The sequence below is a fragment of the Moschus berezovskii genome, chromosome 1 (assembly GCF_049115385.1).
Source record: "Moschus berezovskii isolate FMDL1 chromosome 1, NW_MosBer_1.0, whole genome shotgun sequence".
Lineage (NCBI taxonomy): Eukaryota > Metazoa > Chordata > Mammalia > Artiodactyla > Moschidae > Moschus > Moschus berezovskii.
In genome coordinates, this window is record NC_142460.1 from 116,958,095 (window position 1) to 116,980,484 (window position 22,390).

Here is a 22,390-nt window from a genome sequence, read left to right on the forward strand (position 1 = left end):
AGAAAATGAAAAGTTTAAGAAATTTAAATAATAAAAATAGTAATAAAACGATTTCATAAAATTGATACTATGAGTTTGACATGCATTCTATAAGACAGTCCTAGGTATTACTTGAACTCAATTAAATGATGGACATGGATGACTGAATTAATCACAATACTCTATTCACAGTCAACCACAATAGATAAGCCATACTATCTATTTAATTGTGTGGTAACGTCCTCTTTTAAAATTCAAAATATGTCTCTATCAATCTCATTTATACATTCTATTTTTCCTTATACTCGTTTCTCAAATGTTTTGTCTTACATTACCCACATACAACTTCTTCCTACTTCTTATTTTGTTTACTAAGTTATCCCCATGGCTTATTTTCTGCCCACAAATACTGTGTGAATCACCAGTCCAGGTTTGACACATGATACAGGATGCTTGGGGCTGGTGCACGGGGATGACCTGGAGGGAGGATATGGGGAAGAGGGAGGTAGGAGGGGGGTTCAAGAAAGGGAACACATGTACACCTGGGGCAGATTCATGTCAATGTATGGCAAAACCAACTAATATATTAATGTAAGGTAATTTGCTTCCAATAAAATAAATTTTAAAAAAAGATGATAGTAAGCTTCCTTCTGTCTAACACATCATAAAAGTCATTAAATACAAACAAACCTAATCAGTTCAGCATAAACAGATACAGTACAGTTATCTGTAAATAATTTTCTTTAAGAGGTAGTTCATTAATGTGTTTTGTGAATCTAATCAAAAAATAACAGGAGAAAGCTAGATGTAACTTCAGAACTAGATTGCAACTAGTTAAAATTGCTAGTCATACACTTAGGTTAACTTGTACAGACTCTAGAGAGCCCATTGTTAAATATTCAGGAACATTAGGAGAGCCAGTTGTTCACTGTAAAAGAAATTAGCATTGCTGGGAGAATGTATACTATGTAAATTGGCAAATGCTTCAAATCCATGATTTTGGAGTTTGGGGGAGAGCCAGACACCAGTAGATCATTGGCTATAACTTAATTGTACCAAACCTAACCATTCAAGTTACACTGGTCATAAAAATTCTTTATAGTTCTTAAAACAAATAAATAAACAATGAGAACTTGAAAATTAGGAATTTGTCAGTACCTGCATGCAGTATTGGCATGAAACATCCATTTCCCTTGACGGGTATATCCCTGCAGTGTAATAAGTACATCTGTTTCATATCATTTGATGGCTAACTTGACAACTTCTTGAGAAGTTTCCTAATAACTGTTGGCTGTACTGGTATGGTAAGATCCCCTGGAGAAGGGAAGGCTACCCACTCCAGTATTCTGGCCTGGAGAATTCCATGGACTACAGTCCATGGGGTCGCAAAGAGTCGGACACGACTGAGGAACTTTCACAACTTTCACAACATCACATACTGGTATGGACTTTGCAACAGAGAAGCAGATACAATTACTTTCAGATTCAAGTATTTTTCATCTTGGTTTCCTTGGCAATTATAGTCCTCAATATAGAGTATGGTCATTCTGTTTTCCCCCCTAGGGAAAGAATAATATGACCCAAGAACATGAATATCTTAGTGTCTCTTAACTATTTGATTTCTAGTGTAAAACAATAAGTACAAAACAATATATTAAGCATTCATACTTATCAATTAATTGCTTGGATACTTAGGTAGTTTTGGTTCAGGGCTCTTACAAACACATTATATGAAAACCCATTGAAAAAGCCCACATATCAAGGTATTTTCTCTAAGGAGCCAAGTAGGCATGCTTCTGAGGTTAAAAGGCACCAAGCAAATACAAAAGAATGCCATTACCATGTAACATGTTAAGTCTTAAAATCATGATTCCCAGTCAAGTAGGTCATCTCCCATCTGGTCCAAGATAGTGTATTTAAACTAATCCATAGGAAATGGATTATTTACATTTTCCAAGCCTAACCATTCAGGTATGACCTAAATCAAATACCTTATGATTATACAGTGGAACTGACAAATAGATTCAAGGGATTAGATCTGATCCAGAGTGCCTGAAGAACTATGGACGGGGGTTCATGACATTGTACAGGAGGCAGTGATCAAGATCATCCCCAAGAAAAAGAAATGCAAAAAGCAACATGGTTGTCTGAGGAGGCCTTACAAATAGCTGTGAAAAGAAGAGACGCAAAACACAAAAGAGAAAAGGAAAAATATACCCATTTGAATGCAGAGTTCCAAAGAATAGCAAGGAGAGATAAGAAAGCCTTCCCCAGAGATCATTGCAAAGAAATAGAGGAAGACAATAGAATGGGAAAGACTAGAGATCTCTTCAAGAAAATTAGAGATATCAAGGGAACATTTCATGCAAAGATGGGCACAATAAAGGACAGAAATGGTTATGGAGCTAACAAAAGCAGAAGATATTAAGTGGCAAGAACACACAGAAGAACTGCACAAAAAAGATCTTCATGACCCAGATAATCACAATGGTGTAATCACCCACCTAGAGCCAGATATCCTGGAATGCAAAGTCAAGTGGGCCTTAGGAAGCATCACTATGAACAAAACTAGTGGAGGTGATGAAATTCGAGATGAGCTGTTTCAAATCCTAAAAGATGATGCTGTGAAAGTGCTGCACTCAATATGCCAGCAAATTGGGAAAACTCAGCAGTGGCCACAGGACTGGAAAAGGTCAGTTTTCATTCCAATCACAAAGAAAGGCAATGCCAAAAATGTTCAAACTACCACACAATTGCACTCATCTCACATGCTAGCAAAATAATGCACAAATTCCTCCAAGCCAGGCTTCAACAATACATGAGCTGTGAACTTCCAGATGTTCAAGCTGGATTTAGAAAAGGCAGAGGAACCAGAGATCAAATTGCCAACATCTGCTGGATAATAGAAAAAGCAAGTGAGTTACAGAAAAACATCTACGTCTGCTTTATTGAATATGCCAAAGCCTTTGACTATGTGAGTCACAACAAACTGTGGAACATTCTGAAAGAGATGGGAATAGCAGACCACCTGACCTGCCTCCTGAGAAATCTATATGCAGGTCAGGAAGCAACAGTTAGAACTGGATATGGAACAACAGACTGGTTCCAGATCAGGAAAGGAGTACGTCAAGGCTGTATATTGTCACTCTGCTTATTTAACTTATATGCAGAGTACACCATGAGATTCTGGACTGGATGAAGCATAAGGTGGAATCAAAATTGCCGAGAGAAATATCAATAACCTCGTATATGCAGATGACACCATACTTACAGCAGAAAGTGAAGAAGAACTAAAGAGCCTCTTGATGAAAGTGAAAGAGGAGAGTGAAAAAGTTAAAACTCAACATTCAGAAAACTAAGATCATGGCATCTGGTCCCATCACTTCATGGCAACTAGATGTAGAAACAGTGGAAACAGTGACAGACTTTATTTTGGGGGCTCCAAATAAAGTGATTGCAGTCATGAAATTAAAAGATGCTTGTTCCTTGGAAGAAGAGCTATGACCAACCTAGACAGAATATTGAAAAGCAGAGACATTATTTTGCCAACAAAGGTCCATCTAGTCAAAGCTATGGTTTTTCCAGTAGTCATGTATGGATGTGAGAGTTGGACTATAAAGAAAGCTGAGTGCCAAAGAATTGATGCTTTTGAACTGTGGTGTTGGAGAAGACTCTTGAGAGTCCCTTGGACAGCAAGCAGATCCAACCAGTCCATCCTAAAGGAAATCAGTCCTGAATATTCATTGGAAGGACTGATGCTGAAGCTGAAACTCCAATACTTGGCCACCTGATGCAAAGAACTAACTCATTGGAAAAGACCCTGATGCTGGGAATGATTGAAGGAGGGAGGCGAAGGGGACGACAGAGGATGAGATGGTTGGATAGCATCACCGATTCAATGGACATGAGTTTGAATAAGCTCCAGGAGTTGGTGATGGACAGGGAAGCCTGGTGTAGTGCAGTCCATGGGGTCCCAAAGAGTTGGATATGACTGAGTGACTAAACAGACTAAACAGAACTGAACTGAGCTACAGCCTAACCAGCTCTACTCAGGAAAGAATTCCTAATGAATAGGAACCAAAAAAGATTTCTAAGACAGTTTCACAAAATCTCAGATTCTCAATCAGAGAGCCTATAGGAAATGTAACTGAATAGAGGTTATCAGTCAGGTTTATGACAATGGGAAGGTCCTTTTATTTTATTGGTCAATATCTTTTCAGAAACATCCTACCAGAAGAAAGAGCTAGTGTATATAAATGGTAGACAGCAGAATAAAAATAAGGATATTTATTTTTTATTTAGGTTCTGCAGGAATGCTGCTGCTGCTAAGTCACTTCAGTCGTGTCACCCTCAAAAAGATACCTTGTTGTTGTTTTTCAGTTGCTCAGTTGTTCTGACTATTTGGGACCCTATCGACTGCAAGACTCCAGGCTTCCCTGTCCTTCACTAACTCCCAGATTTAGCTCAGACTCATGTCCATTGATTTGATGATGCCATTCAACCATCTCATCTTTTGTTCACCCCCTTCTCATCCTGCCCTCAATCTTTCCCAGCATCAGGATCTTTTCCATAGAATTGGCTCTTCGCATCAGGTGGCCTAAGAAGATACCTGACACCAGTTAAATTGATGAAATCACATTTTTATACCATAAATCTAAATTGGGATTACTGTAATTACCCAAGAAACAGTAAATCTGTGAGGCCTACTTGAAATAGTCAGCAGCTTAGCACTTTATTTCTGTTTCTGAGCCTATAAAAGTGTATGTTGAAGCAGAATGTCCTCGCTGAAATCTGTCCCTCCTCCAACACACACACACAATTTGACTTACCTTCATAAGAAAGATAAGACAAGAAACTACTTATAGAGATGTAAAAAAGCAAACAAAAGTCAAGACTATTTTATGAAGAGTACTAATGACTTTTGATAATATTAATTAATACATCTCTGTATATTCATCAACTAGCATAGCACTTTGGAGAAGGAAATGGCAACCCATTCCAGTGTTCTTGCCTGGAGAATCCCAGGGATGGGGGAGCCTGGTGGGCTGCCGTCTATGGGGTCTCACAGAGTCGGACGTGACTGAAGCAACTTGGCAGCAGTAGTAGCAGCAGCAGCATAGCACTTGGCACAAACCAAATTTGGGGTTTACAAATTAAATTAGCTAGTTTTTGAGTTTGTGGTTAATAACCACTTAGCTTCATCAGTAAGGCAATATTACATGAAATGGTTGGTACAGCCCTGGTTGAAAAAGAGATACAAGAGTGTGTACTTAGTAGTAAAGTCATATGATAGAATCATGCCTCCTACAAGGAAGATTCATGGGGCAAAAAACAGATGACATTGCACAGAATGCTGAAGACCATGTGTGTAAGGGGCAGCAAACAGAAGGTAACAGTTAGGGAGAAAAACACAACAAAACCTCTTTATCCATCACTAAGGAAGAATTAACTGTGTGTTTCCTCATAAGTGAATTAGATCAGGGGAGAGTAGAGCAGGAATAATACATTCAAATGCTTACAAAGCCCATGCATGATGTGTGAAGGGGACCAATTATAAGCTAAAAGGATGTTGTATAAAATATAGAAAACTGGAGCTCACTAACTAGAGTCATCATACAATTCATCTTTCAGACTGAACATTGTGATAGTGAAAGTGGGCACTTTTAAGAATTATAACAGGGAAACAGGTATAAATCAGGACTGTCAAGAGTACACTGGCCACACAGTCACCCTACCACCAGCCCTTCTGAAAGGAGTAAACTTATTCAAGTCAAGCTAATGTTGCTATATAGAAATACAGGATACAACAATCAAATGTTGTAGATTTATGAGTCTCTGAAAGATTTCAGAGCTTTATAAGAAATTTCTTGATTTTTGAATGTTGGCAATTATTACTAGTTTTTCAACACAGTGTAATCTTAAGAAAGTTTAATAATCCCATTCATGAAAATGCAATTCACTGAAGAATCAGTTAGCCAAGTGACCAGTTTGCAGAATTCACCAAATTTAAAGTTTACTAAAACCTTACTTGCAAAGAGTCGGACACAACTGAGCAACTGAATTGAACTGAACTGAAAACCTTACTCTAAGAAATAATCTTATTGACTAATTAATATTAATATGAATACATTTTAATGTATATATTCCTCATGAATACATTTATCAAACCTTTTTAATTTTTGAAAATTTTCAATCCTTCGAAAGCTAAGGTTATAGAATGATTGATTCTTAAAAATATACTCTTGTGTGTATGATTATTACTCTACTATTCTTGAATACTCTATGACTGTTTATTCTAAGTAACATAACCAAAATTTTACTTTGGAAGTTTAACAATTTAAACTAATTTCTTTCTACTTTGAAAGTCATTTTTTAAAACATGTTATCATTTTTAGGATTCATTCCCCAATTTCTGAAGGGTGACCAAATTTGCCTGTGTGATAAAATGTAGTTTTAAGTATTCATAGCATTTACAACAACTTATATTTAATGAGGTGATTTTAACAGCTTTTTACTTTACCTCCTGAAGCTAGAAAAAGCCAAAATAGGGGAAATGGACAATGGGCAACACAGCACAATCTGGGCTGTGTATTTCAGAGGGGAGACTGAAGAAAAGAGAGAAATCATAGGCCCCAGAATTCTGGAGACCTGGTTCCTATAGGATTACTATAAATTTTCTAAAAAGTTAATCTGTCTTAGGATATCATTTATATGTGGAATCTTGAAAAAAAAAGTCTATAAAATGAACTTATCTACCAAAATGAAACAGAATTAAAGATGTAGAAAATAAATTTATGATTACTACAGGGTAAGAGGGTGGGGAATAAACTGGAAGCTAGGGATTGACATATACACACTACTATATATAAAATAGATACCTAATAAGGACTTACTGTATAGCACAAAGAACTCTACTCAATACCTTGTAATGGCCTATATAAGAAAAGAATTTAAAAATGTGTGAGTATCTGTATAACAGATTGACTTTGCTGTCTACCTGAAACTAACACAACATCATAAATCAATTATACCCCAATAAATTTTTTAAAAAATATGAACCAGGATACGGAGTTTAAAAGACTTTGTTTACAAAAAATAAAATAAATAAGCCATCTTAATAAATAAGCATATTTATAAATTTAACAAATTAGTCATTTGACAGCCTCATCATCTGATGAATTGATCAGGAGCCCAGAGAAGACTGTGGGCCATACAATCAGATTTAAAGCCCAGATCAAATCCTCTCTCTAGCTCTAAATGGATACTAGAGTTTCATTTCTCAACAATAAAGGCTGAACTTCCTTCTACCAGCATAAGGACTCCGTCCCATACCAAATTTTGTGCACGGCCAGTTGGGGTAAGATTTTAGTCCATTGTTAGACTATGTTAAACAGCAGACCACTGTTAGAAAAAGATGTTATCTTAGAGAGTTCAATAGCTTTAGTTTAGTTATCATCTACAGCAAAGCTAGTCTGCTCTATATTTTGAAATGTTATTTAGTGTCATGTTACTTTCTTGGGTCCCAAAATCAGTGCAAATGGTGACTGCCGCCATGAAATTAAAACACTCTTTCTCCTAGGAAGAAAAACTACGGCAAACCTAGACAGCGTATTAAAAAGCAGACCATTACTTTGCCAACAAAGGTCCATACAGTCAAAGTTATGGTTTTTCCATATACAGATGTGAGAAACCATAAAGAAGGCTGAGCATTGAAGAACTGATGCTTTTGAACTATGGTACCGAAGAAGACTCTTGATAGTCTCCTGGAATGCAAGGATATCAAATCAGTTAATCCTGGAGGAAATCAATGCAGAATATTCACTGGAAAGGCTGATGCGAAAGCTGCAACTCCAATACTTTGGCCACTTGATGGGAAAAGCCAACTCATTGGAAAAGACCCCAATGCTGGGAAAGACTGAAAAGCTAAAGGGGAAGATGGTGTTAGAGGATGAGATGGTTAGATAGCATCACTGACTTAATGGACATGAATTTGAGCAAACTCCAGGAGATAGTGAAGGACAGAGGAGCCTGGCATGCTCCAGTCCATGGGGTCACAAAGGGTTGGACATGACTGAGCGACTTAACAACACATGTAATATTGTGAGAAACAGATTAGATAACATAATATGTGCTCTAAATTTTTTCATCTTTGCTCTTAAAACACTGCACTAAATGACACATAGATTTCAGAGCTATTGTATATTACATATGCCTTTCAGGACTAAATAAAACAATTGGTTGTATCAGTCTGTTTATTAATACACTATGAATTTCTCCCTCACAGCTAATTCTCAGCTTTGCCTCTCTCTTGCTTAACCTCTGATAGTGTCTTTCAGTTCACTTCTATTTAACCATTTTGGCCATTCTTATCCTCCTTCTCTGCATTCACCTTTTTTCTTGTTTTATTCCACTTATCTTTTTCTGGACACAATTTAGCCACTAAAATAACAATATTTTTTTCTGGGAAAAAAGTCCCTTCCTTCTGTGCATACCCTTGTTTCAATAAGCCATTCTCAAAGCATCTCATTTGTTCTGTAAGACTTTGACTCTCCTTGGTAACTGCCATTGATTTAACCGATCAATGATTACATCTGCTTTTGTTTTATTTTTGAAACTCTGAGACAAATTTGAATATTTGAATTTTCAGGAAATCTGCTCTGTGGGTGAATATAAATGAATCTCAAACACTATCTTCCTTAAAACACAGAATCTTTTAGGACTGAATTATCAGCTATAGAGTACCAATGTTTGAATTAGTATAAACACTTAAGGTCTGGGCTCTGTATGAATATCAGGATGTTCCAAGGTTGTTCCTTTGCCAAGCAGTATGTTACTGTTAAGCCAAATCAAGACATAAAATTTTAAGATGCATTAATTCATATCTACTCTCACTAACAATTCAAATAGTAGAGGTTGGGAGAGGTGGAAGTAGGTAAGTTTCTTGAGACCCAGCAGAGGATTTGAGGTTTTGATTTTGTGGTAGTTGTTCTCTTATGAAGTTGATCATACTGGAAATTGAAAATAATGTATATGATAATATAAATTACAATCTGTCAAAAGAAAAGAGTGATTCTAAAAATACACTGAAGTGTTTGTTTAGAAATCTGGTGACATAAAACAGTGGTGTTGCTGTAGATAATCACTTAGGGAGCAGTAGTACAACAGCAAGCAGGAAGAAACCATGTCAGCTTTTTTGGTGTCAGGGGACTCTATGATTTTAAATGAGATTTTTATGTATCTTGCAAAGGAGGAGAATATACTGACAGGTAGACTCAAGACAAGCAATTCTAAAGAGATGATAGCAGTGCTGGGAGCTTATTTTAACAGTTCTGATTCAGTTGGAAGTGCAAAATCCATTCATTCACCAGGCAAGATGCTAAAAATACATCACAGGATTTTTTGGTTACAGTAAGTTCTCATTTATGCCCACAAATAGATTAAATGAAGACTACAGGCTGATTTTTACGCTTAAATTGGCTGTCTGCCTGAAGGGCTTTCTTTCTCTTTACAGGAGGCAGTTCACCACTGCGAGAACAGCTTGAGTGTGGTCTGGCATTAGTCAGTCACACGTAACATACATTTAGGCATGATCATCCCACCACTAAATTGACTTTCCTCTTCCCTACATATGACAAAACTGCAAGCATCATAAAAGTGTTGCTTAGGTGTGATTTCTAAAACTGAGATTATTAAAGAGATATTTAGTCATTTCACATGACTTAGGCTAAATACCTAACTATAAGACAACAGCCCACCCAATTTTTATGTATGTAAGGTGTTATGTTTGTTATTTCAAGGAAAAAGTAGCTTGAAATATACTGCAGCTTCAAGTTCTAGCCATTTATTATGTCTTAAGGATTTAAAATTGCAGATTTATAAATGTCTAATTTTATAATAAAAACACTAAATATAAGGCTGTAATGACATCAGGTGGCTTTAAAAGCAATTCTGCTGCCTTAAGAAAAGTTTTGGACATGATCCAAATTATAAGTAAATTATTGCAAGGATACATAATCTTACATCAATATGGAAAAAAAAATTAACTCAGGCTGTTAAAAACAACATCTGAAAATCCATTAGGGAAAAACAAACATTGATTGACTTGTGAAGTCTCCATCTTGCTGATGTTTATAATGATAATTATTTCTGTTCCTTTTTTCTTTTGAATGATATGCTACACATTTGCATTGCCTTTAAACATTTCTAAACTAATTTTAAAATGCACAGTTCATGGACTGAGTGCACCTTCTGCAAATATTGGTCTAGAAAGCATGTAGTACAGAGTACAAAGAAAGATTTATTTTCTTTACTATAGATCCAACCCTGCATCTTTAAAAAAAGTGAGTGGAGCAGTGAAGACAACATAAGAGAGAAAGCGAAAGGCCCTAGGGTTCAGTTCAGTTCAGTTCAGTCGCTCAGTCGTGTCCGACTCTCCGCGACCCCATGAATCACAGCACGCCAGGCCTCCCTGTCCATCACCAACTCCCGGAGTTCACTCAAACTCATGTCCACAGAATCGGTGATGCCATCCAGCCATCTCATTCTCCGTCGTCCCCTTCTCCTCCCGCCCCCAACCTTTCCCAGCATCAGAGTCTTTTCCAGTGAGTCAACTCGTCTCATGAGGTGGCCAAAGTACTGGAGTTTCAGCTTTAGCATCAGTCCCTCCAATGAACATCCAGGATTGATCTCCTTTAGAATGGACTGGTTGGATCTCCTTGCAGTATAAGGGACTCTCAAGAGTCTTCTCCAACACCACAGTTCAAAAGCATCGATTCTTCGGCGATCAGCTTTCTTCACAGTCCAACTCTCACATCCATACATGACCACGGGAAAAACCATTGCCTTGACTAGACGGACCTTGGTCGGCAAAGTAATGTCTCTGCTTTTTAATATACTATCAAGGTTGGTCATAACTTTCCTTCCAAGGAGCAAGCGTCTTTTAATTTCATGGCTGCAATCAGCATCTGCAGTGATTTTGGAGCCCAAAAAAACAAAATCTGACACTGTTTCCACTGTTTTTCCATCTATTTCCCATGAAGTGATGGGACCAGATGTCATGCTTAAAATGTGAAGAAATAAAAATCTCTTCCCTCGCCTCTTCCCTTCAATCACACATCCACCCGATTCCCTATTTTCTACAACAGGATTAAAAATTTACAAGTTTAATCCAAAATTCAATCCAGTTGAACTCAGAGTTCTGTGCTCTTTTCTAATATCTAAGTGTTATCAAGTAAACTAGACTTTAAAGTCTGTAAATGTCACAATTATGATAAATGCATCAAAACCCCTAAGTTTCCAAACTGTAAACTGGAGACAATAGTAGTATCTGTGTCACAGAGATTATTATGAGGATAAATGAGACAATTTTATTGTGCACTTAGCACAGTACTTGGCACATCATAAACTCTCAATAAAAAATGAGGTATCATCATCGTTCCTGTTATTAACAATTATAGCTCTTAGAAGATAGATGAAGCTCCCTCCAAGAGAGTGAGTGTCTCAACATTGAAGCCAGAATTTGTTGAGCAATCCTTTAGCTGAAATACTGCACTACAAGAGAGAATTTGCACCCCAAGACCCTATCTCACTCTGAGAGTTGGCACATCTGTGTTTATGAAAACCACTGTTAACATACAGGTTGAAGGACAAGATTATGGCTGCTTTAAGGAGTTAAAAGAGAAAGACTCTAACTTTTTAAAAAATTGTATATGTGTATGAATATACTGTGAATTCAAGCTTCCTGTTTCCACCTGAGTAATATTTCAATTATTCCAAAAGCAAATTACAATGTGGAGGTCTCCGAGGTTGTCAGGTATAATTTCAAATTACACAGAGAAAGAAAACTGTTCAGGTCACATGGTTTTTACTCCCATTCTCCCCTCCCCCCCCCGCCCCTGCTTTTTTTTTTCCTTTCCACAATTCTGTCAAAAATAGCAATCACTTGACAAAAGATTTAAGCTAGAAATCCTAACACTGCCAGAAACTCCAACCAAAACTCTTCACCTTTTTTTTTTGGTAAATACTGGCATGGTTCATCATATTATTTTGCACATAATTTAACTTTGATGCAACTAATTGTGAAAACTGCTTGTAAGTTAAAAGTTCTGATTTTGTTTCTCCCTGCTAAAGAGAAATTATCTACACTAGAAAATATAGTCAAGCCAGGAAAAACTGTGTTCCACTCCCTGGGCTATGTGTGACTCTGGGTAAGTAAATTAAGTAAGCTCTTTGAGTTTCAATTTCCTCAACCATAACATAAAGATAATAATACTACCTTACAAAGTAAGCATAAGGATTAAATAAAATAATGAATATAAAACATTAAACTCAGTGCCTGGCACACAGTAAGTCCTGAATGAATTATTGCTGCTGCTGCTGCTACTGTTGTTACAAGCTTTGAAGATGAGGTTTAACATTCTAATTCCTTAACTCTGAATTAATTCTGTTGGGTGAAACTTTGGTATAAACATTATACTACTCTCCTATTACCCCACTGTATCTCAGTTTTAGCAGCCATCATCTATGAACCCCTGTTCTTTGCCAGAATTGTCAAAGTCTGACAAGTCAGATGCTTGTCTTGCTTCATCTTTGTTTCTTTCAGCTCTGAAAGAAATTATATTCTGCATTTTGTAGGTGAAGAAATGTAAGCTAGAGCTTGAATGACTTGTCAAAGATCACACCACTGATAAGTAGCAAATCTGAAATTCAAGTTTAATCTCATCAAATGCCTATTCCTGTGCACACACACAAAAACTCACTTGATATTGCCAGATTTTTTAATATTTGGACAAATTTGAAATGGCATTGCATTGTGATTTACACTTTCTTCTTTTATTGTTATTACTAGTGAGCTTGTGTATTTTTAATATTATTGGTCAATCATGTTTCCTCATCAGTGATATGTGCTTTTATCTTTTGCTCATTTCTTATTGAATTGTCTTTTTACCATTAAATTTATGGCCTTTTTATATATTCTAGGTACTAATCACTTCTGTTGCAAGTAATTTCTTCCAACTTATGGCCTATGTAATCATTCTCTTCATGGTATTTTTTTATTAAAAAAATAAGCCTAAGGACTTAATTAGTTTTAGTGTAGTCAAATGTGTAAAATTTCTTTTTATGATTTGCCCTATAAGAAATTTTCTTCTATTCTAAACTCATCGAGATAGCATCCTATATTGTCTTCAAAAATTTTTTAAATGTTCTCTTTGTCTTTAAAATTTTCACTCAAGAAGAATCAATTTTTATGTATGGTGTGAGGTAGGAATCTATTATCATATTTTTCCCTCAATGGATAGTCAATTATCTTGACATTATCCTACTAAATACTTTTGCTATTGATCTTCAGTATTGGTTCTGTCTAGATCAGCACACATATGAATATATTGATTTCTGGTCTGATTTCTATTCATCTATTTGTCTGTTACATTGTTAAAACCACTCTGTCCTACATAGAATAGATTTATAATATATCTTGATAAATAGCAAAGAAAACTTCCCCCACTTATTCTTTTTCAAGAATGTTTTATCTCTTGTTGATCTTTTCAGTTCAGTTCAGTTCAGTTCAGTCGCTCAGTTGTGTCCGACTCTTTGCGACCCCATGAATCACAGCACGCCAGGCCTCCCTGTCCATCACCAACTCCCGGAGTTCACTCAAACTCATGTCCATCGAGTCAGTGGTGCCATCCAGCATCTCATTCTCTGTCGTCCCCTTCTCCTCCTGCCCCCAATCCTTCCCAGCATCAGAGTCTTTTCCAGTAAGTCAACTCGTCACATGAGGTGGCCAAAGTATACTCTTCCACAAAAATTTTACAAAGAGTGAATTTGAATTCCAAACCAGGATAGTGTTAATTTCTGATTAGGAATTTCCAAAGAAGACTTGTAAATTTTTCCTGTGCTCCACCAGGATTCAATGTCAAGACTGGCATGAAGTTTCACTATTTTGCTCTGTAAGAGTTTCTTCTAGTTCTTTCATTGAACATATTATTTCATAAAGAAACCATTATGCAGGTGGTCTTCTATTCGGTCTAAACTATTCTTAGACCTCAAACTATGTCTCCTGCCCACCATGCACATGTCTTGTTAAAATAGTTACTAAACCAGTAAATATTAACCACAAACCAAACCTGCTGTCCCAAAATAGGAGAGACAGACAAAGAGAATCACAAGTTACTGGTGGTGAAATCTCTGAGCAGAATCCTCCATGGGATGGGGAGGAAGGTGGGAGGGGGGTTCAAGATGGGGAACACATGTACACCTGGGGCAGATTCATGTAAATGTATTGCAAAACCAATACAATAATGTAAAGTAAATAGCCTCCAATTAAAATAAATAAATTTTTAAGAAACAAACAAAAAATACAATGCTGGGATAGGAAAATCTGAACTGTAACTGACAAATTTCTGGAGGCTCAATGTGGAAAACACTCAGTTCAGTTCAGTCACTCAGTCGTGTCCGACTCTTTGTAACCCCATGGATTGCAGCATGCCAGGCCTCCCTGTCCATCACCAACTCCCGGAGTTCACTCAAACTCATGTCCATTGAATCGGTGATGCCATCCAACCATCTTATACTCTGTCACCCCCTTCTTCTCCTGCCTTCAATTTTTCCCGGCATCAGGGTCTTTTCAAATGAGTCAGCTCTTCACATCAGTTGGCCAAAGTATTGGAGTTTCAGCTTCAACATCAGTCCTTCCAATGAATATTCAGGACTGACTTCCTTTAGGATGGACTGGTTGGATCTCCTTGCAGTCCAAGGGACTCTCAAGAGTCTTCTCCAACACCACAGTTCAAAAGCATCAGTTCTTGGTGCTCAGCTTTCTTTATAGTCCAACTCTCACATCCATACATGACCACTGGAAAAACCACAGCCTTGACTAGATGGACCTTTGTTGGCAAAGTAATATCTCTGCCTTTTAATATGTTGTCTAGGTTGGTCATAACTTTTCTTCCAAGGAGTAAGCGTCTTTTTTTTTTCTTGGCTGCAGTCACCACCTGCAGTGATTTTGGAGCACAAAAAAAAACAAAATCTGCCACTGTTTCCACTGTTTCCGCATCCATTTGCCATGAATTGATGGGACCCGATGCCATGATCTTAGTTTTCTGAATGTTGAGTTTTAAGTTAACCTTTTCACTCTCCTCTTTCACTTTCATCAAAAGGCCTTTGAGTTCCTCTTCACTTTCTGCCATAAGGGTGGTGTCATCTGCATATCTGAGGTTATTGATATTTCTCCCGGCAATCTTGATTCCAGCCTGTGCTTCTTCCATCTAGCATTCCTCATGATGTACTCTGCATCTGTTGTTCTGTGTCCAGTTCTAACTGTTGCTTCTTGACCTGCATACAGATTTCTCAAGACACTCAGGTTGAAAACCCTGAGAAGTAAAATTTTCAGGGATGGAGGGGCCTCAGTCATAGGGAAACCCCTACACTTTTGTGAACTTTATCTCCAAGTGCTCTACCAGGTCCTCCCACTGAATATAGGAGAAAAATTCCTTCATGTTTCCAGCAGAAGGAAAGGAAAAGAAACCGTTTTGAAGTATTCCAGAGAATTCTGCAGCACACCTTCAAGTGAACATACTTTACCAGAGCCTAACATACCTGGAGGAAGAGAAATACACAATGCCAGTCCTTTCTAGCCATTCTGTCATGCCTAAAAAGTGAGTGGGGATACAAACTAGAAAGTATTAGTGAAGCTCACAGTATATAAGCACAGGTTCACCTAATGTAAATCATCAATTGAGAACTAATATTAGGACTTCAGAATGCTCCCCTCCTTCAACACCTTACCACTACATACCAAAAGCCTATTCAGTTTCTTCTACCTGTTACATCATGTCCCCATTGTAACAGAAAGTTATGATGCATACTAAAAAGCAAACAGACACAGTTTGAATAAACTGAGCAAACATCAGAATCAGAATCATATGTGACAAGAAAGTGGGAATCATCATAACGGGAACTTTTTAAAAATATATAATTAATATACTAAGGACTTTTAAAAGAAAAAATAAATAACGTGCAAGAACAGATGGATAATACAAGTAGAGAAATAAACATTCTAAGAAAGAAACAAATTCTAGAGATTCAAACACTAACAGAAATGAAGAGTGTTTTTGATCTCATTAGTAGAGTATTTATATGGCTAAATAAAGAATCTCTGAACTTTAGAATATAAAAATAAGAATTTTCAAAATGGTATACTGAAAAGAAAAGAGAAAGGGGGTAGAAAAAAAATAACAGAATATCCAAGAACTATGGGAAAGCTGTAAACAGTATTGGACTGTGAAGAAAGCTGAGCACCGAAGAATCGATGCTTTTGAACTGTGGTGTTGGAGAAGACTCTTGAGAGTCCCTTGTACCGCAAGGAGATCCAACCAGTCCATTCTAAGGGAGATCGATCCTGGGTGTTCATTGGAAGGACTGATGCTAAAGCTGAAACTGCAGTACTTTAGCCACCTCATGCAACGAGTTGACTCACTGGAAAAGACTCTGATGCTGGGAAAGGTTGGGGGCGGGAGGAGAAGGGGACGACCGAGGATGAGATGGTGGACATGAGTTTGAGTGAACTCCGGGAGTTGGTGATGGATAGGGAGGCCTGGCGTGCTGTGATTCATGGGGTCGCGGAGAGTCGGACACGACTGAGCGACTGAACTGAACTGAATGGGAATACCAGAAGGAGAAGAAAGGAACAGAAGCAATATGTGAAGCAATCACTGAGAATTTCCAAATATTACTGTCAGACACCAAAACACAGATCAAAGAAGCTTAGAGAACACAAAGTAGGACAAATTCCAAAAAAATACATCTCAGCATATAATTTTCAAATCACAGAAGTGAAAAGATGAAGAAAAAAATCTGAAAAGAATCCACAAGAAAAAAAGTATCACAAATAGAGAAGCAAAAATAAGAATTACATCTGATTACTCCTCAGAATGCAGCCATGAAATTAAAAGATGCTTACTCTTTGGAAGGAAAGTTATGACCAACCTAGACAGCATATTAAAAAGCAGATACATTACTTTGTCAACAAAGGTCCATCTAGTCAGGGCTGTGTTTTTTCCAGTGGTCATGTATGGATGTGAAAGTTGGGCTGTGAAGAAAGCTGAGCACCGAAGAATTGATGCTTTTGAACTGTGGTGTTGGAGAAAACTCTTGAGAGTCCCTTGGACTGCAAGGAGATCCAACCAGTCCATCCTAAGGGAGATCAGTCTTGGGTGTTCATTGGGACTGATATTGAAGCTGAAATCCCAATACTTTGGCCACCTGATGGGAAGAGGTGACGCATTTGAAAAGACTCTGATGTCGGGAAAGATTGAGGGCAGGAGGAAAAGGGATGAAAGAGGATGAGATGGTTGGATGGCATGGGTTTTGGTGGACTCCAGGAGTCAGTGATGGACAGGGAGGCCTGGTGTGCTGCGGTTTATGGGGTCGCAAAGAGCCGGACATGACTGAGCAACTGAACTGAATGGAACTGACTCCTCAGAAACCATGCAAGCAAGAAGAAAGTGGATGAAATATTTAAGTTATTGAGAAGAAAAACCAACCAACCTATAATTCTGTATTTTGCAAAAGTATCCTTCAAAAGTGAAGGAGAAATAAAGACTTTCTCAGACAAGCAAAAATTGAGAAAATCTGTTGCCAGTAGATCTGCCCTGCAAGAAATGATTTTTTTTTAAAGTTCTTCAAGGAAGAAGAAAATGATATAGATCAGAAACTCAGATCTGCAAACAGGGACAGCATGAAAGAATGAATAAATGAAGGTAAAATAAAAACATGTACCGTCATCTTTACTCTCAACTGAACCAACTGATAAGTTTATTGAAAAAATGATAGCAAAAATATATTCAATTATGAAAGTTTGTGTTTATGTATATAGGCACCTATGAATACTTAGATCAATGAAGTGAATGACAGTAGTGATACAAGGGATGGGAGAGATGAATTAAGACTATTTTGCTGTTTTAAAGTCCTTGCACTCTCTGTGGAATGGTATAGCTTTATTTGAAAGTGTACTTGAATTAGCTGTAAATGTATAGTGGAAATTCTAGGGCAACCACTGAAAAAGAAAAAAAAAGTATAGCTGATATGGAGAAAAAATATGAATCATATAAAATGCTCAACCAAAAACACAAAAGGCAAGAAAAGTGTGAAAGACAAAAATAGGAGTAATGACATTAGAAAACAGTAATAATATGGTTGATATTAATCCAACTATATCATAATCATTGTAAATGTCAATGCTATAAACATACCAATAAAAGACAGAGACTGTCAAAATGGATCGAAAAATAATACTTAACTAAATCCTATCTACAAGAGACTGAATTTAAATATAAAGACGCCTATAGATTAAAGGAAATGGAGATATATACCATGCTAACACCAATCAAAGGAAAGTGGAAGTGTCCATATGAATTTTAGATACAGCTGACTTCAGACCAAGGAAACTTTTCAGGGATAAAGAGGATCATTGTACCTGTGTGCTAAGTCACTTCAGTCATGTCTGACACTTTGTGACTCTGTGGACTGTATCCCACCAGGCTCCTCTCTCCATGGGTATTCTCCAGGCAAGTATACTGGAGTGGGTTGCCATGCCCTCCTCCAGGATCTTCATTTGATCCTGGAGGTATCAAATCTGCATCTCCTACATCTCCTGCATTGGCAGGAGGGTTCTTTACCACTAGAACAACCTGGGACACCCCAAAGAGGAGCCAGAGTTCAGTTCAGTCACTCAGTCATGTCCGACTCTTTGCATCCCCATGAACCGCAGCATGCCAGGCCTCCCTGTCCAACACCAACTCCTGGAGTTTACCCAAACTCATGTCCATTGAGTCGGTGATGCCATCAAACTATCTCATCCTCTGTTTTCCCCTTCTCCTCCTGCCCTCAATCTTTCCAGCATCAGGGTCTTTTCAAATGTGTCAGCTCTTCCCATCAGGTGGCCAAAGTATTGGAGTTTCAGCTTCAACATCAGTCCTTCAATATACAGCCTTGATGTACTCCTTTTCCTATTTGGAACCAGTCTGTTGTTCCATGTCCAGTTCTGACTGTTGCTTCCTGACCTGCATATAGGTTTCTCAAAAGGCAGGTCAGGTGGTCTGGCATTCCCATCTTTCAGAATTTTCCACAGTTTATTGTGATCCACACAGTCAAAGGCTTTGGCATAGTCAATGAAGCAGAAATAGATGTTTTTCTGGAACTCTCTTGCTCTTTCGATGATCCAACAGATGTTGGCAATTTGATCTCTGGTTCCTCTGCCTTTTCTAAAACCAGCTTGAACATGTGGAAGTTCATGGTTCATGTATTGTTGAAGCCTGGTTTAGAGAATTTTGAGCATTACTTTACTAGTGTGTGAGATGAGTGCAATTGTGCAATAGTTTGAGCATTCCTTGGCATTGCCTTTCTTTGAGATTGGAATGAAAACTGATATTTTCCAGTCCTGTGGCCACTGCTGACTTTTCCCAATTTGCTGGCATATTGAGTGCAGCACTTTCACAGCATCATCTTTTAGGATTCGAAATAGCTCAATTGGAATTCCATCACCTCCACTAGCTTTGTTCATAGTGATGCTTCCTAAAGGCCACTTGACTTTATATTCCAAGATGCCTGGCTCTAGGTGAGTGATCACACCATCATGATTATCTGGGACATGAAGAACTTTTTTGTACAATTCTGTGTATTCTTGCCACCTCTTCTTAATATCTTGAGGAACATTACATAATAGTAAATGAATCAATATTTCAAAAACATATAACAATCTTTAATGTAGGTATTGTATGTGCCTAACAACAGAGGATCAAATTATATGGAACAAAAACTATAGAAAGGCACAGAGAAATAGATGAACCCACCATTATGGTTGGGGATTTTAACACCTTTTTATCAGAAATGAAGATATCCAACAGGAAAAAACAGTAAATATATAGTTCAAGTCCAACATAGTTTTGGAAGTCCTAGCCACAGCAATCAGAGGAGAAAAAGAAATAAAAGGAATCCAGATTGGAAAAGAAGAAGTAAAACTCTCACTGTTTGCAGATGACATGATCCTCTACATAGAAAACCCTAAAGGCATCACCGGAAAATGACTAGACATAATCAATATAGTAAAGTTGCAGGATATAAATTAATACACAGAAATCCCTTGCATTCCTATACACTAACAATGAAAAACCAGAAGGTGAAATTAAGGAAACAATCCCATTCACCATTGCAACAAAAAGAATAAAATACTTAGGAATTAATTTACCTAAATAAACAAAAGACCTATATATAGAGAACTATGAAACTATAAAACACTTTTGAAAGAAAGCAAAGATGACACAAATAGATGGGGAAATATAACATGTTTGTGGATTGGAAGAATCAATATAGTGAAATGAGTATACCACCCAAAGCAATCTATAGATTCAGCACAATCCTTATCAAGTTACCAATGGTATCTGTCACAGAACTAGAACAAATAATTTCACAATTTGTATGGAAACACAAAAAACCTCAAATAGTCAAAGCAACCTTGAGAAAGAAGAATGGAACTGGAGGAATCAACCTTCCTGACTTCAGACTATACTACAAACCTACAGTCATCAAGAAAGTATGGTACTGGCACAAAAACAGAAATATAGATCAATGGAACAAAATAGAAAGCCCAGTGATAAATCCACGCACCTATGGACACCTTATCTTTGACAAAGGAGACAAGTATACAATAGAGAAAAGACAATCTCTTTAACAAGTAGTGTTGAGAAAACTGGTCAACCACGTGTAAAAGAATGAAGTTAGAACACTTTCTAATACCATACACAAAAACAAATTCAAAATGGATTAAAAATCTAAATATAAGACCAGAAACTATAAAACTCTTAGAGGAAAACATAATCAGAACACTCTTTGACATAAATCACAGCAAGATCCTCTATGACCCACCTTGCAGAGTAATGAAAATAAAAACAAACAAATGGACCTAATTAGATTTAAAAGTTTTTACACAATGAAAGAAACTATAAGCAAGGTGAAAAGGCAGACTTCAGAATGGGAGAAAATAAGAGCAAATGAAACAACTGACAAAGATTTTATCTCCAAAATATACAAGAAGCTCATGCAGCTCAGCACCAGAAAAATGGACAACCCAATCAAAAAGTGGGTCAAAGAACTAAACAGATATTTCTCCAAGAAGACATACAGATGGCTAAGAAACACATGAAAAGATGTTCAACAACACGAACTATTCAGTTCAGTTCACTTCAGTCGCTCAGTCATGTCTGACTCTTTCCAATCCCATAAATCACAGCACGCCTGGCCTCCCTGTCCATCACCAACTCCTGGAGTTCACCCAAACCCATGTCCATCAAGTCGATGATGCCATCCAGCCATCTCATTCTCTGTCGTCCCCGTCTCCTCCCACCCCCAATCCTTCCTAGCATCAGACTCTTTTCCAGTGAGTCAACTTGTCGCATGAGGTGGCCAAAGTATTGGAGTTTCAGCTTTAGCATCAGTCCTTCCAATGAACACCCAGGATTGATCTCCTTTAGAATGGACTGGTTGGATCTCCTTGCAGTCCAAGGGACTCTCAAGAGTCTTCTCCAGCACCACCACCCGTCAAAAGCATCAATTCTTCAGCGATCAGCTTTCTTCACAGTCCAACTCTCACATCCATACATGACCACGGGAAAAACCATAGCCTTGACTAGACGGACCCTGGTTGGCAAAGTAATGTCTCTGCTTTTTAATATGCTATCTAGGTTGATCATAACTTTCCTTCCAAGGAGCAAGCGTCTTTTAATTTCATGGCTGCAATCAGCATCTGCAATGATTTTGGAGCCCAAAAATATAAAGTCTGACACTGTTTCCACTGTTTTTTCATCTATTTCCCATGAAGTGATGGGACCAGATGCCATGATCTTTGTTTTCTGAATGTTGAACTTCAAGCCAACTTTTTCACTCTCCTCTTTCACTTTCTTTTTTTTTTTTTTATAATGAGTAACAGTGTTTATTGAATTCTCAAAGTTAATAACTTCACCAGTAGTCTATCAATATGCTTTATGTTATCTTTAATTTTTTTTTAATTTGGAGATTGAATGGTGCTGTATTACCTGTTTGTTAAGTTCATCTAGGCAAACCAAAATATTATAAATTACTTGTGCCTCTTTATTGTTCTCTCCCAACTCTGAGTATGAAAAATTTTGCTCAGTGGTATAAACTCGAAATATCCAAATAGGCTCTTCATCTTAGACTGAGAGAAAAAGTTTGGCAAACATTAAAGTATGAGCCATATAATTTATGGAAAATTGGTGAAAACATAAATCAAAAGTGTAGGCTTTCATTCTTTTCCTTTAGTGCAAAAGAAATTGCAAAACTTCTTCAGAAGTGTGTTGGAAATTTCATGCTTGGCCATAATTAAATAAAAGATTTTACT

The 22,390-nt window shown here is 37.4% G+C and overlaps 1 protein-coding gene across 1 annotated transcript in view; it reads left to right on the forward strand.

The window, feature by feature from the left end:
- SPATA16 (spermatogenesis associated 16) overlaps positions 1–22,390 on the forward strand; it is a 266,115-nt gene that overhangs the window by 109,598 nt on the left and 134,127 nt on the right. The gene's annotated exons all lie outside the window — the stretch shown is intronic.